We start from the raw sequence: 6000 nt of genomic DNA, 5'->3' as shown, positions 1-6000 counted from the left end.
TGGATGGGTGGATAGATGGGTGGACAGATGATGGATAGATGGATGGAGGAGTATCTGGATGGATGGCCACATAGACAGATGAGTAGTACAAGCATAGACAGTGGATGGGTGCATGAATGAGTGGAAGGTCCTATATTACACCTAAAAATCTATCATTCTGGTAAATCCCCCCGCGGGGCTTGACTCACGAGTGCTATATTTATTCTCCAAGGAGATGGCAGGCTTTTGATACAAGTGGAACTAATTTCAGAAACACCTAAAGACCTGTTTTCCTTCCACACTAACCCGCTGCAGAAAGCAAGCTCCCTGAGAGGGGAGAGTCTGCTCTCCCCCTGCTTCTGTCTGTGCCGCGTCTGAGTCCCCAGTCCACACTGCACTTTACCATCGGATTTATACTCTTTGCCAAATGACCTTTAGATGCAAAGTCTGGGTGTTAAAGCCCAGAAAAGCCGTGAGATTTTTCCTTTGAGAGAAGCATTTTAATAAAGGCTCCGCATCAGGGAAATAGGTGATTTACAGGGTAAGTGGATTCTCCCTGCTTGGCTTTTCTTGTTTTGATTCCACAATCCCCTCTAATCTCGTGGATGCATCTGACCAGCAACCTCATGGCCTTTACCCGCCTCCCGACTACTGACAGCGGAACAAGAGGTCGCCTTGTTTGAGAGGAGTTCACGAGTAACGTCCTATGCTCTTCTGTCCCCCACGGGACACACTGCCTGCTGCCCTCCTCCTCCCAAAGGTCCTGGGTCCTGAACGCAGCACAGAGCCTGGGGCGCTGTGCCCACCCAGCAGATCACCGTCCTTAAACCCAGCTCACCGGGCTGCTCAAGGCGGTCTCACCCTGGAGCTGGGAAAACAAAGCAAAAGCCAGCGGCGACCTCCCCCTCCACCTGCTGGGTGGGCCCCAGAGACCCCTTCAGCCAAGCCCGAGACCCCCGCGTCTGCTGCTGCCCTGGCTGGTGTCCTTACATAGAACGGAAACGTCAGGATACATCCATTAGTGAGACTGGCTCTGCTTTCTTTTTAGTTTAACAAAATAGAAAATGTCAGAGTCAGGTGCCCCTGAGAAGGGCAGGGTCTATCTTGTAGAACGTGTGCCTCAGACGTGAGCACATGCAAGCAAGAGAGACAGAGGACTGGAGGCCACGGAGGCAGGGAGGCAGGGGGTGGGGAGGCTGCAGGAGAGGGAGACGGGAGCTCGCATCTGCCGGGTTGCAGACTCAGGGCCCTGCCCTTTGTGGTTGGTCACCCCCAGCTGCAGGTCCCTCCAGCCCTGCGCTACCCATCTGCCTAAGCCGGCAGGTGGGGAGGGGAGGCCCAGGGCAGGCAGGTCTGAGAGGGGGCCCTATCCTGAGGGACAGGGGGCTGGGAGGGGAACGGGAGGGGCCATGGCGCCCCATCGGACAGGGTGGGAGCTGAGTTATCCGCAGGTCCCAGGGCAGGGCAGGGCGCCTCACGACCTTTAGTGCTGGAACGCGTCTGCCTGTCTGCAGCAGGAATCAAGTGCCCCGGGGGTCAGGGCTACAGGTCACAGACACCAGCGCAGGCCAGCCCGCTGTGGATGGGACTGCTGAGTCACAAGGACGTGGAAGCCCAGTGTTGGACAGTACCTCTGAGCCCAAAATGCAGACTCATTCTCAAGTGTAGAGGCCTCTGTGCCAGGATTGCTGGCCACCTCTGCCCAACTCGAGGACCTGTGATCACTCACAGACACCCCTGGGAATGGCTGGGAGGCTGTTCAGGGGACACGGGGAGCCGGCCTGGGGGCAGGTCTCCTCACCATCCCTGCGCACCCCCAGAGCTGAGACCACAGGGGAGGCTGGGAGACCATTGTGCAAGTTCCAGGCACCCTACAGAAAGCCACATGGGGACGGGAACGCCCCCATTCCCACCCCAAGCTGGCTGCCCTGTAGCCTACCCAGTCCCAAGCAAGGTCCCAGGTGGGGCCCTATCTTGTGCCTTCCCTTGGGAGGATGGTGTGATACAGAGACCCCAGGGGCTCAGACGCTGACTCAGTCTGGCTACAGGCCTCCGCCAACATCCGAGGGACAAGGACCGTCTTCCCTTCCCCTGCCCAGCTCCTCCTCACTGTCCTGGGGGGAGTAGATGAACATGGGACCCTCGTGACACCAGGAAATTCCACCGGGAGCAGCAGAACCCCCTCCTCGAGGAGGTGGCGTTTTCTGGGGAGGCTGCCCCTCTGAGGACCACAGCCCTCCCAGGGTCCCTGAGCACACAGCGCAAATAGAAGGCACAATTTGCTTAGACATCTTTCTCTTCCAGCTTGAAGGCAAAAACCTTCCGTTTCTATAGCTGAACTTTAAAAACCAAGCCCATATTGACTTATGCACCAAATATATTTATCTAGAATTTAAATCATTTTACTTATTCCAGGAGCTAAGCTCCTCTTTCTTGAAGTTATTTGTTGTGTCGATGAAGGGTCCATCAGACACAACATTTCCTTGTGTCAGAGGCTAAAGGTCCCAGCCGAGCCCAGGCTTGGCCGCAGGTGCCCCACAAAGCCCCCACGGCCTCACGGCGATCTCATTCCCTGTCTGAATCTAAGGCTAGTATTTGGAGTGCCTTGTGACAAACGCTTTAAAAGGTGGGTTACAACCCACCAGCTGTTAAATGTCCTGATATCCGCTAAGTCTTCTTCACACTGGAAAACTAAATGTAAAATTCTGGGAAGTTCTATGATACCACAAATGGTCAATTTAAAAGCTGAGAAGGCGAAGCGGACCGTCGCCTACAAGTCTGTTCCACCAGACGGCAAGTGAATGCTGCCCGCTTCCATCTTCCCCGCGCCGGGGGCTGTCTTGGGGGCCTGGATTTGTCTGCAGCTGGGCGGGGGGGGGGGGGGGGTCCTGGCCGGAGGAGGAAGCCCCAGTGGAGAGGCGGGTGCCTCCTCCCCTGCACCGCCCCCCCATCCCCCTTTGACCAGCGGAGGTCCAAAGTGTGGAAGGAGCTCACACCCGGCAGGGTCGGGCAGAGGACCCGCTGATCTGGCGGTGGATGGAGGCTGTGGGACGGACCCTGGTTCATTGGCTCCCCATGGTGGCAGTTGCTGATCATGGCTAGAGCACAGAAAAGCAGGTTTTCTTACGGCTCCAACGGACTTTTTAACAAGAAATGCAAATGTATCTGAAACATGCTGGCCCATGCTGCTGGCCACGGCCAGTGGCTGCTGATCTCTCCGGGTCCCAGAGGTGAGGGACTTCTGCAAAAAGCTGGCCCGAGGCTGGTGGCCGCCTCTGATGGGGCTGCTGTGCCGTGGGGAGTGGGGGAGCCTGTGCTCACCCTGCTCCCATCCCTCCCCTGCGGTTCCTTCCCCGGGGATCACACACCACCACTGCCTATTTGCTGAGGTCTGCTGAGTTGAAACCGGAGGGCCTGAGTCAGCAGGTGCACACGCTTGGCCCAGCCACGCCTGAGGCCAGCTCCTCTCCATACAGCCAGAGCCCCCTGGGAGCAGCTGCCCACCTCCTGGGTGCCTGGGGGCCCCTCCCCTGACCCCTGTCCCTCAGTGCCTCCCCCCAGCCCCTCCTGGCCTGGCCCAGGTCTTTGGAAGCCTGCGTTGTGACTGACTGCTACACGACAAAGAGAACTGTGCTTGGACACTGTGCCCTAGTTAGGAAATCTCTTTTGCTCAGAGAGGCGAGTTAGCAAACCTAAAGTTACCATGTCTAGATTCTAGGACTGAGCAAGCCGCCAACATGCTACAGATGGCCCAAAGCTACTGCGTGACTGCCAGGCCGGCACAAGACGAGAACCCGGGGCATGAAGGGTTTTCAAACTCATGAAGACGTTCAGGACGGCAGCTGTGGGGCTCTGAGTGCAGGCCCCCCGCAAACATGAGGCCCTGGAGACGGCAGGGTGTCACCTGGGGAGAAAGGAGCCACAGAGACAGGGAAGGGAATAGAGATGGCAGGAGGGGGTTGGGGGATGGCAGGGGGGCAGGGGATGGCAAGGGGCAGAGGAGGCATGGAAATGGCAGGGAGCAGAGGGGTGGGGGGAAAGTAGGGGACAGTGGGGGGCCAGGGGATGGCAGAGGGTCAAAGGAGACATGGGGATTGCACAGGGTGTGGGGGTGGGGGGACAGCAGGGGCAGCAGGGGGCGTGTGGGGACAGTAGGGGACAGCAGGGGGATGTGGAGATGGCAGTGGGGCGGGGGGGCAAGCACACTGGCATCTCTACTTACAAGGCTGCTGATCGCACCCTGCGGGCCCTAGCCCTGTGACCCCATCTAGCCTAAGGGCCCCCCAAAGTCCAGCCTCCTAACACCATCACAGCAGGAGCTGGGGCTTTGGCCTGGGAATTCACGGACATGAGCATTCAGTCCTAGAACAAGAGCCCACAAGTCCACAGTGAGCACGAGCCGGCTGGGGGAGAAGCTCCCCTTTCAGCGTCAGCAGCTTCATCCCATGTGACCAGCCTGTGGCATGTGCATGGCCACCTACGGCTTCACATGGGCACGGCTGGGAGCCCCTCCTCCCCACCAACTGGATCCCGAGTTTGGAGGTGCGGGAGGGCACTGCTGACCCCCCAGCAGCTCCCCCGGCCCCTGCAGCTCCCTGATCTGAGACATGCCCCGTGTTGGAGCTTTCCGCCTGCTGGAGCTCCTGGGCCCCCTTAGCCACAGGCACATCCACCCCATCGAGGTGGCTCAGGCTCCAGAGAGGCAGGGCCCAGAGCACCCCCAGCCCTGCTTTCCTGCCCAGGAAGACCCCGCACGTCACTGATCCCCGGCCCTCACTCTCAGACCCTCAGGTGTCCACCATCCAGCCCCTCCCACAGCTGGGCACGGCATGAGAACTGGCTAAGGGGTGGTCGGAGGCCCGGAACCCAGCCCCAGAAGCTTCCTGCCTCAGTTTCCTTATCTGCAAATAGCTCGTGTGGGGTAGGTGGTGGGGAGAGCTGAGAAGTCAGCTGTTTTCAAGACGGCACCATCGGACAGCCTTTGTGGTTTTTCAAACACAGGACTGTCGGCACCACGGGGCCACACCTCATGTCAGAGCCGCACGCGTGGCCCCCGCTGTCGACACGTGCCCGATGGGGGCCTGAGGAGTCTGCTGTCGGAGCTGACTGGGGACCTCGGTGCGGCTGTGCTCCTAGGAGGGCCTAGGCACATGGGCGTCCACGAGGCAGGTCCACAGCTGTCATTACTACTCGTGGTCAGCCGTCAGAGCCCAAGGCTGGGAGTTGGGGGAAATGTCAGCAGGGAGGACAAGGAAGCTTGGTCAGACCCGGTGGCCGTGAGATGACTTCCTCCTCCCACGTGAAGAGCTGCTTCGGTCCGCATGCTGGCGTCCAGAAATCGTGTGTGCCTGTGTTCCAGAGAACAGAATCTACTATTTGTTCGAAATAGGTTTCCTAAGGTAACTGCAAACCACAGTATTGACACGAAGTCTTATTAAAAGCTCTGTGGGAAGGCTAGCCTGGCTTTTTGTAAGATAATAATAGGGCTTGTGTGTTCTAAGGCTGCAACCTGTAATCTCATTGACTTTCCCCCGGGGAAATGGGGCTGTCAATGAGGGCATGACCCTGAGGGACCATCAGCGCCTCCCGAGGGCAGTGGAACCCAAGGGGCCTACTCCCAATGCCTGAACCGGCCAAACTTCCCTGTCCGTGACCCCACGCCTGATGCGACACCAGGCCCCTCAAACAATGACAGAGGTGCCTGCCTCCTTCCTCCCCAGCAGGGGTGGGGCGTCTCCAGGGACCAGTGTGGAGCCAAGTGTCAGAGACACAGGGGAGCACTGAATACCTTGGAATGGTCTGTGTCTCCCCTTCCCAGGACCTCATGCTCCCCTGGCATTTCTCCCGACCCTCCAAACAGCAGGGATTATAGCGACACATTGGCAGAGTTTGCAATGAAACAGGGGTGAGCAGGGAGGGGACCATTACGGCATGAATTGTCTTCTGCAAATTCATCTATTGAAACCCTGACCCCCAGCACCGCAGCCCGTGACAGGGTGTGGATGTGAAATCTTTACAGAG

Source organism: Lontra canadensis, unplaced genomic scaffold, assembly GCF_010015895.1.
Source record: "Lontra canadensis isolate GAN:19392208 unplaced genomic scaffold, GSC_riverotter_1.0 scaffold22, whole genome shotgun sequence".
Lineage (NCBI taxonomy): Eukaryota > Metazoa > Chordata > Mammalia > Carnivora > Mustelidae > Lontra > Lontra canadensis.
This window is presented reverse-complemented; position numbering follows the sequence as displayed.